Source organism: Terrapene carolina, unplaced genomic scaffold (assembly GCF_002925995.2).
Source record: "Terrapene carolina triunguis isolate 2854851 unplaced genomic scaffold, T_m_triunguis-2.0 Scaffold33891, whole genome shotgun sequence".
Classification (NCBI taxonomy): Eukaryota; Metazoa; Chordata; order Testudines; family Emydidae; genus Terrapene; species Terrapene triunguis.
Genome location: NW_020698242.1, coordinates 8,251,270 through 8,261,077, shown reverse-complemented (window position 1 = coordinate 8,261,077; position 9,808 = coordinate 8,251,270). Strand labels below are relative to the sequence as shown.

The following is a 9,808-nucleotide window of genomic DNA, read 5'->3' as shown; positions in this document are numbered from 1 at the left end:
GCTTGGCTCTTACAGAGCCGAAGTCTGAGAGGGGAGGAACAGGCAGCTGGAGCCGGGGAGGAGAAGTGCCCGGCTGGCGGCTGGGGTCCGGAGGCAAGGCGGGCTGCCCGAAGCCGGTAGTGCTGGCTCGGGCAGCTTGGCTCTTAACAGAGCCGAAGTCTGAGAGGGGAGGACTCACAGAGCAGCCGCGGGAGGGGAAGTGCCCGGACGGCATTTTTCCCGGACATGTTCTGCTTTTTGGCAATTCCCCCCGGACGCGGGTTTGATTGCCGAAAAGCCGGACATGTCCGGGAAAAACCGGACGTATGGTAACCCTAAGTAATAATAGGACGTAGCAGGGCGTCCTGCAACATGTGTGAGAATTTTGCATTTTGGCAGGTGGAATAGTTGGCTTGGTATGACATAACTGGTGAGGTGAATGTACTCTGATACCAAGGATGTGCTTTAGCTACATCGGTATGACACACAGGGTATGTCTACACAGCATTTTGGAGAAAGTCTGCCAGCTCAGGTTGACACACTCGGGTTAGCGGAGTTCACACTAGTGCTCTAAAAATAGCTGTATAGACAGAGATTTGTAGTTGTTGCTTGGGCTCTGAAGTGTAGAGAGGGCTGTTGGCTTCAGATCTGGAGCCACAACTTCAAAGTGCTGTCTAGAGAGCTATTTGTAGAGTACTAGTGTGAATACCATTCGCCTGATCTTGGCTCGAAGGCTCACTCCAAAATGCTGTGTAGAGGTGTAGTAATGCTAATGAAGCAAGATGTTAGGAGGAGGTGTCATCTGGAGGTGGCAAGCCAGCCCAAATGCCCGGGTCTGACTTCAGGTGTCTAGCCCAAGCTACTGCTTGACAGCAACACGGACACTGCTATTTTTAGCGTGCTCTCTCAAGTGGCGCTAGAGTGTGTCTGTTACCAAGGCTAGGAGGCGTGCTCCCAGTGTAGACATAACCTAAGAAGCTACTACAGTAGAACCTCAGAGTTACAAACTGACCAATTAACCACACATCTCATTTGGAACTGGAAGTTCACAACCAGGTAGCAGCAGAGACTCTCTCCCCCATCCAAAAAAGCAAGTGCAGTACTGTGTTAAACATAAACTACTAAAACAATAAAGGGAAAGCAGCATTTTTCTTCTGCATAGTAAAGTTTCAAAGCTGTATTAAGTCAATGTTCAGTTGTAAACTTTTGATAGCACAGCCATAATGTTTTGTTCAGAGTTACAAACAATCTCCATTCCCGAGGTGTTCATAACTCTGAGGTTCTGCTGTATAAGTGTTAGCTCTGTCTCTCGTCTGAGGCTTTAGTTTAGTCTATCCTTACTTGTTTACTACAGGAAACCAGATCTGAATTCTGTTTTATTTCTTTTACATAAGATGCACCTATTAAATGTCAAGGAAATCCAAGGATTGCGTATATCTCCAGAGTTGCCTCTCTACAAACTTCTTAATAGTCTTCCCCAGAAAAGAAAGAATAGAGGGAGGGCAGTAGCTGAGTGAGATTTAGTGTCTAGAGTTTTTTTTTAATTTTTTTTAAATACTGCGCTATAGTTAGAGCTCTATCTTACTGTTTTGTGACTGCTCTTAACTAATGAAGTCATGACCTGGGCAAGGTTTGTGAATCTGAGCAATAAATGCGGGACAGTATATCCAATTCTGAACCATGTGTACAAACCTGGGATGTTTGGGAGGAATTTGTTTGAAAAACTCTAAAATATATACATATTGTAGCATGTTTGGATAGTGTTGCAATTTTAAAACAACCACTTTAATGTTTTGGCTAATTTGTTTCTGACACTTGTGAATAAAGCCTTGCACAGGTACAAAATTTATATCCATAGATATAAAGCGGATATCTGGGGAGCTGCAGGGCTCTATCAGGAACCGCAGTTGATGCAGACCACTGCATGGAAGGGACTCCTGTCTGGGAGCGTATGAGTTGCTTGCACACACTAGCATGACCAGGGACAGCTGCTGGCGAGCCTGGTGCCCACTCCCGCAGCCCTTCTCACTGGTGGTACAGCCACTTCAGAGAAACTGCCCAGGCTGGGTGCTGGCTCTTGCCAACGGCAGCCCAACACACTGCTGCTTTCGCTGCTGCAGTTCCTGGTAGAGCCCTGCAGCTCCCCGGATATCCACTTTATATCCGTGAATATCTGCATCTGCAGATAAACATTTTGTATCTGCATAGGGCTCTACTTGTGATGTATCCTCATCAACCAATCAGACTGCTCCCTTAGTTCATTCTTTTAAAGGTTTTAATGCTTGAAATAATAATTTTAAAGATAGCATGGTAACTGCTGGCTTTTGTTTGCAATTCTGCAACTCCTGTTTGCTCAGTATGAAACTAATGAAACCTATTGATGCATATTTCCCTTGTTCCCTGCAGGATTGGCAAACTCCTTCCTCTAGTAGTGAATTTTATGCAGTCTTTATAAGAGCATCTATTTTTCCTGCAGTTCATGGCTCCGCTTTTTCCAGTTGGGGCTTTATGTCCAAACAGCTGGCTCATTGATTAGTGAAATCTTATTTCATATGCCAGCACTGTAATTCTTATTTTTGCAATTCCCCCCCTCTCTCTCCTTCCCCCCCCCCCTGCCCCCAACTTGGTTAATAACTTCTCAGATTAGTGATCTGATATAGCTAAACACATTAAGTTAACAGGAGACCAGAGGATGTCTCTTGATGTGATGTTTGTTTTTAAATGGGTGGGGCACATCCCTCCTATTTTTTTTAAGTTATTATTGGCAGTCTTTCTCTAGGAAAATGACTTTGGCGCTATCGTATTATGCATTGTTTCCTTCAGTTCAGTAGAGAGGATTCATGCAATGGGGTTTCCTAACTCCGCCTATGATGGTATCTCTGTTTAAAGCTGAAATTATCTTGTCTTGATTTTGATCACAAATCTTGTTTGAAAAAAACAGAGTTCTCTTGGAAATGTTTACAAGATGCATTCGTCTTTTGTAATCGGTTATGGAGAATGACAACAGAACTACATTCTGAAATGAACAATCTGACATTCCATCTTCTGAAATAAAAGCATGTGGAGTGAATGCAGTGTTATGAAATGGTACTTGTAACATAACTTCCCTTGTATTCGACCCCCTGTGTAGTCTTTGTCCTTTGAGTACTGAAACTATCAAAATATTAGATTTTTTTTTTTAAATACAAATCAAAGATTCAGAATTTTTGTTTCTGTTATAGAATGCAGTTAACAAGGAAAAGAGAAATTCTAAACTTAAAATCAATGTGTATTTTCAACATCTAGATGTGAGTATCTTGTGGACGTGCAGAATAGCATTCAATTTTGTGCTTAGTGACACTGTACAAGGATATTTTTTTGTAAATTTACTTAATTTTTTCATCCAGTTACATTGAACTTGTTTCCAAGAATTAACATGTAAAGAGCATATGTGACGTGCTTATTTTCAGCATCTCTTTTTTCTTCATATGAGTGGAATTATGGTTCTGTGGGCACTGAAACATTTTAGGTTTGGAATTAGACTAGAGATTTCATTGCCTGAATATAGGGAAGTGTTTTCCTGGATCTGTGAGTAACTATCCACATTGAGACTCTTAACATTGTAGTTAATCTAATGTTTTAGAGCGCAGCCATGGAAGTCTTGGAATAATTGGCAGTTGTGGAGGAAGGGCATCTTGGAAGAACTGCATCTGCTGGAAGTCTGGGCCACATACCCAACTGTCCAAAATGTACCTGCAACCACTTCCTGATGGCTACTGCTCCATCCAATCACTTAAACCTTTTGAAAAATGTAGGTAATAAGCATGCACGATTCTCAAAGAGAAAGCATAGGAGAATTTGAGATTAGTGGAAGCAATCAGGCAGAACATGTGGGTTCTAGATTTAAAAGTGTATACAGCATTTGAGTATCTTGAGAGCAATTCTTCATTCCCAGCATTGGTTACGACACCGGGATGGTTCAGTAACCAGTGAGCCTACTCCTGCAAATGATTAAAAAAACAACCCTTCTGCCCCCTATTGTCTTCCTCCTAGCTGAAGGAGGAGTGCTAGACTATAGAAAAGAGCACAGAAGAGTCTTCTCAAAACTTTAGATAAGGCTGGTAGCTGGATTCTGCAATACTAGAACTAAATATGTAACCATTTCTCCATCAAAATCTTTACAGGTATTGTATGAAATAGAAGGATGGCATTCTATTTCATTTCTCTACCACAGGTGCATTGCTATTGAATCATTACTGTAATAGATGATGAAATGGATGCAACATGTATCATTCTATAGTTATACCTGAGTATTTATATCTTCAGTGTAATGGATAACTAATAGACTTAGTTGGTCCAGTTTTTAAACCATGACAGTTTAGCCTGTTGATGGTAAAAACTGAATTAAACAGAAGTGTTTGCATAAATTATACTGTTTTTGTCCACTGTTGAGATAAAAAGCATTAAGATGCAGAGAAGTAAGTGTCCCTCTGTGTTCACCTCATTTGATTCAGTTCTATAATGACACGCTGCCCAGGTATTGTGTGCCTGGCTGTATCCCACTCTTAAATACTGTTGTTGGTTAATGGATGATAGGTGCCATGCCCTGATGTGACTGAACTGCCTCTTTTTATGCCTAATTCACAGTGGTGATCTTGATTTTTTTTTTCTAAGTGGCATAGCTGTCATAAGCTGCCTTAATAAGGCTCTAGTTCAAAAGACTATTTTATTTATAGCAAACAAATTCTAAGAAACTGAGTAGAGTAGTCCCAATTTTCAGTGCAGGAAAACCAAAGAATCTGAACATAAACATTGAACAAGGCATTGTACATATACTGAATAGAGGATAGTATGATCCAGATAGTATGAAGAAACCCTTAGAGGGAGTTAGGATTTGGTTAAGAAGTCCAGCAAGGAAGCCTTAGGAACAGGTGGCCTTGATAGAAAGAGCTTTGGCTGACACGTTTTGGTATCCTTTGATTAACCAGTAATGCAAACCTCAGGAAAGGAGTAAATTTGGACTCCCTACAGTGTGCATAGACTTCAAAACAAGGTGGGAAAACCTCTTGCTTACAATTGAAAACAGTACCAAGTTACTTGCTTAATCTGCTGCAGTCTTTTCCCTTCGTGACACTACAGCAGCATACATGGGGCAGAAAAGTGCTGGAGATGGACCTGTGAGCCTACTGTCAGTGCAGGGGTCTTACCCCAGCTGGCATTGGAGCTGGTGTAAAAGCTTTATAGCATGTTCCCACAACTTGTCCTCTGTCATGAAGCCAGGTCATCAGAATGACCGGGTGAGGCCAGAGTTCCCACTGCCAATATAGGGATCTAGGAAACAACCAAGTTTGTCAGACCAGCCCTGACTAATTTACACTGTGGGGTGGGTAGAATATGCCCTAGATATGTAGCACACAAATGTGGCTTAAAGCCACCTATGCCCCTCCTATTTCCCAGCCCCATGCCCGTGCTTAGCACAAATGGAAGAACAGAGAATCTGGGCAACTGTGGTGTAATTTGGAACAAATATGATCTTCCTTCAAGTACATTGATTTTCAGTAGCTACACTGTTTAATTGTATTTCACGAATATTTCTGTACCAGTAGTGTGTAGACAGAAAGTTAATGGAAAATATATTGACCACTTAGAACTGTTTTCAATAGAGGAAATTATATAAATATTACTTATTTCACCAAAGAGAGAGAAGAAGAATAGTTTGGAGTTGTGCCTGTATACAAGAAACTTTAATATTTTGTTGTGTCCTGAATTTTTAAACAAGCTCCATCTTGTTAAACTGAGAGCTGAGGTTCAGATTTTAATAGCCAGAAATTACTCTGACAGGTTTTTTTTTTTTTTTTATGAACTTTTTCTAAGTCTATAAGCATCTTTTATTGTTATCGATGGAATGGTTTCATCAGGAGTAGTTGAGGTTTGGGGGTTTTGTTTGGAATATGTAGAGTATAAGAGCTGTGTGGGGAGGCTTGCAAAATATGATCATATATTGTGCTTGAGTTAAGCTAGTACTCTTCATCCCTAAGGGTATGTCTACACTGCAAAGAAAAACCCACAGCATCTGGTGTCACAGCCTGGGACAGTTGATTTGGGCGCGCATGGTTTGGGGCTGCGGGGCTAAAAATAGCAGTGTAGACATTAGGATCTCGGGCTGGAGCCCAGGCTCTGAAATCCGGTGAGCAGGGAGGGTCTCAGAGCCCAAGCTCCAGCCTGAGCATCTACACTGTTATTTTTAGTCCTGCTGAGCCCTGCAAGTGCTCTGAGACTTGGTACGGTGGGTTTTTCTTTGCAGTGTAGACATAACTTTTATGAGATTAAACTCTCAAATTAAGTTTTCTTTTTGCTCATATTTGTGTGTCTTTTTTGTTTTGTCTGAGGAACTTTGGAAGGCTCTGATTATATTCAAAGCTTCCAATACGTGTTCTTACCAACTGAAGAATTGGAAGTGTCCTTTTTGTCCACCTTCCGTCCCATGTCACTCTATTCCTTTTCTATTGAAGATGAGACAGATGATGTGGGGCAGTGCACACCCCTTTCCACCCCCCCCGGCCTCTTCAGTAAAATCTGGTATTCATAAAACTAGTGTGAATAGCAAAATCCTTTGTTTGTATTTAAGTTGTATTTAAATTAATGAAATGGCCAACCATCAGAAAATATTACATACGATTCTGTTGCTGCAGTGCTTATCTTTTAAAGGCAGGCTGAAGAGTATAAATGAAAATAATGCAAACTATGATGCACTTATAACTTTACAACAGATTCCTTTTTCATCATTGATATTTTTTCCCCCTTATTCCTCTGCAACAAAAATAGAAGAAGAAAAAAGGTTTTTCTTTTCGTGTCAAAGTAACTTGTTCAGTTATGAAAGTCTGAGTGCCAAATTTAATTTTCTGTATGTTTTCTTACTCCATTTATCAACTTGCTTTAACAGCAGGATTCTCTTGCAGTTTGGGACCCTATGAGAGTTAATTCTATTTTCCATTTACCCCTTTATGGCCCCACTCTCATTTTTTTTTCACGTAAGCATATTGTGTGTGTGACTGATAAAGGAACAGAATCACTTATTAATTTTTTCTCAGAATCCTGTTAATTACATTACTTCCTGGTTGTATGGAAATGATATTTAGTTGAAGTCTCATCTGTGGCAGATATTTAATAGAACCCTTAATAGCCTCTGCTCTAGAACCCCACACTCTGCAGACAATAGCATTCATGGTTCTCTAGAAGTCTGTGTCCCTGCTTCCCACCAAATGGCAGGAATTCAGTAGTTCAGCTATTGTGACTAGTGGGAGATTAGTATCAGGAGGTAGCCGTGTTAGTCTGTATCCACAAAAACAACAAGGAGTCCGGTGGCACCTTAAAGACTAACAGATTTATTTGTGCTTGAGTAAGAACATAAATATGTACTTTGAAGTAAACGTCATTTACATAATTTCTGTTCTGTGTTGTGCATTTGTTTCTCAGTCATATTAGGTTTTCTTTATTAACGTTTATGAACATAACTTTTTGTACAGTCCTGCTAATTAGGGCATAGATCAGATGGAAGTGCAACCAAAAGAAAACTACCTGCTGTAATACGTTGCTGGAAAATGACACATCTGACACATGATATTAAATCTGATCAAGAATTTCATCTGGGAAGGAAGGCCAGCAAAGTCTGGCAGACTTTGGATTTTGACTCCTAGATGAAGAGTCACACTTGACTTCTTCCCCCTCTGTGTGGCAAAGGATATGTGGCCTTTCTAGATCTACAGCAGGGTTTAGGTAGTAAAATATATGCCTCAAAAAATCCCAAACAAACAACTTTCCATTTCAGCACATGTATGGAAGATGCCATTAAAAGGAGGTAGTTTGAAAGTCCATAAGTGCAAAGGAGTCATAATACTTAGTCTTTGGAGGTGAAAGACTGCTTTGTTTTAGGATCATTGAACAGTCTCTACTGCGTCTGCTTTGTCACTGGATCATGCCAGCTGAGAAGTTTATGCATTGTCTAACATAGGTTAGTAAAGATTAAAGTTGGGGGTGGGAGGAAGTGAGAAGGGAGATTTTTTTTTTTGAATATGCAGATTTTTTTATGTGAAGGAAATGTGGCAAACTTGATTGAGTCTGCAAATGAGGTCTGGGGAAAAAGCGAAGATTTGGGGATTTACCTTGCAAACTCCATTACTGTGATCATTATCAACAACTTTGCTCTAGGAGTTTTTCTGGGAAGAGCTAATTTAATTATAACTTTAGGTGGTTTAGTGTAGATTGGCTGCAAGAAGAGTCTGGAATTGCAAAATCAGAGTTTTACTAGCATGGTGTTTTAAGGGATAAAACATGCTTTTTGTGATAAAAGCTGTCTTCATTTTGGATTATTTGTAGCAATTACCTAGGCCAACAGCATTTTCCTTTGCTGTGTGCCTTTTAAAAACATTTCCACTTTTATTTTCGTTAGGATATTATAGGAAATGTTCACACACTTTTGGAAAGTATTTCAAGAAATAGCTGTTTATAAAAATCTTCTAGTGAGCTAGGGTGCGCCGGAGAATTATTTTTATCTGAGTGTTGTACATAAGTTAAATAGACAATTTATTCATCCAAAAAGTCTGTGGCTCAACTGTACTTAATTGTAAAAAATGCCCTGTTTATGATAGTTTGTGTTCAGGCAGCTAGTAGTTTGATGCTTTTTTAAATATGAGTACAGTGTAATATAAACTACTGTAAAAAAATTAGCCACAGAACATCACTGCAGGAGATTCATACTTTGGTTAGGGTTAAGAATTACCATTTCAGTTTGGAAAGTAATTCTGCATCTTCAAATCTTCTCTAACAGAGATAGATGAAATCAAATGAAGAAGATAAAATTCATTATTATAATGTACTGTAATACAACTTTTTGAAATTATTTTATTCAACTGTGTACTTTGGTGTGTATTGTTGCTACAAAGCTGTGAACCCCTTTGCTGAATTTTATATTCATATTCTGCTGTTTCACTCTTCCGTACTCAAAATTTCAGATTTACAAGGGATTTAGGCAGATGGCTTCTATTAACCTCTGCGTGTGGTCACATCCTATTTAAAGGTTTACATCTTCTATCCTGAGGTCCAGAGATCTTCTAGTAATGGGATATGATGCATATTGTAGAAAAGTTTTCTACGGGGATTTTGAGCCACAGCAGCCTTAAAATTCTATTTCTTTTGGTCTAGTCCACAGAAAAGTGATAAACTTTCAGGTTACGTTTTTAAGTTCACTATATTTTGTTTGCTGGTAAAAACTATTGCTGAAAATCAGGTTTAAGACTAAATGCAATGAAGGATCTATTATATTTATCTTAGTGTTCTCTTAGAACTGTGGGGTTTTTTTTGGAAGGGCTAAGTTATAGAAGTGAAATATGAAGTCCCTAACTTACACTAACTGAATCTTTTAGCAGGAAAAAGATCTCAGAAAAAAAGTGCTCACATTTTTTTGAAAAGTCTTTATTCTTCTTGTTGATCTTGAAGTTTCTCTTTTAAGGATCTTATACATTTTGTCAGTCATAATAATCTGATACGTTATGTCAGGGGTCAGCAACGTTTGGCACGCGGCTCGCCAAGGTAAGCACCCTAGCGGGCCGGGCCAGTTTATTTACCTGCTGACGCGGCAGGTTCGGCCGATCGCAGCCCCCACTCGCCGTGGTTTGCCGTCCCAGGCCAATGGGGGGCGGGAAGCGGCGTGGGCGAGGGATGTGCTGGCCGTGGCTTCCCGCCGCCCCCATTGGCCCGGGACCGCGAACCGCGGCCAGTGGGGGCCGCGGTCGGCCGAACCTGCTGCGTCAGCAGGTAAATAAACTGGCCCGGCCCGCTAGGGTGCTTACCC

General features: G+C 40.3%; 1 protein-coding gene across 1 annotated transcript in view; it reads left to right on the top strand.

The window, feature by feature from the left end:
• LOC113409559 (malonyl-CoA decarboxylase, mitochondrial-like) overlaps window positions 1-9,808 on the top strand; it is a 55,213-nt gene that overhangs the window by 1,304 nt on the left and 44,101 nt on the right. The gene's annotated exons all lie outside the window — the stretch shown is intronic.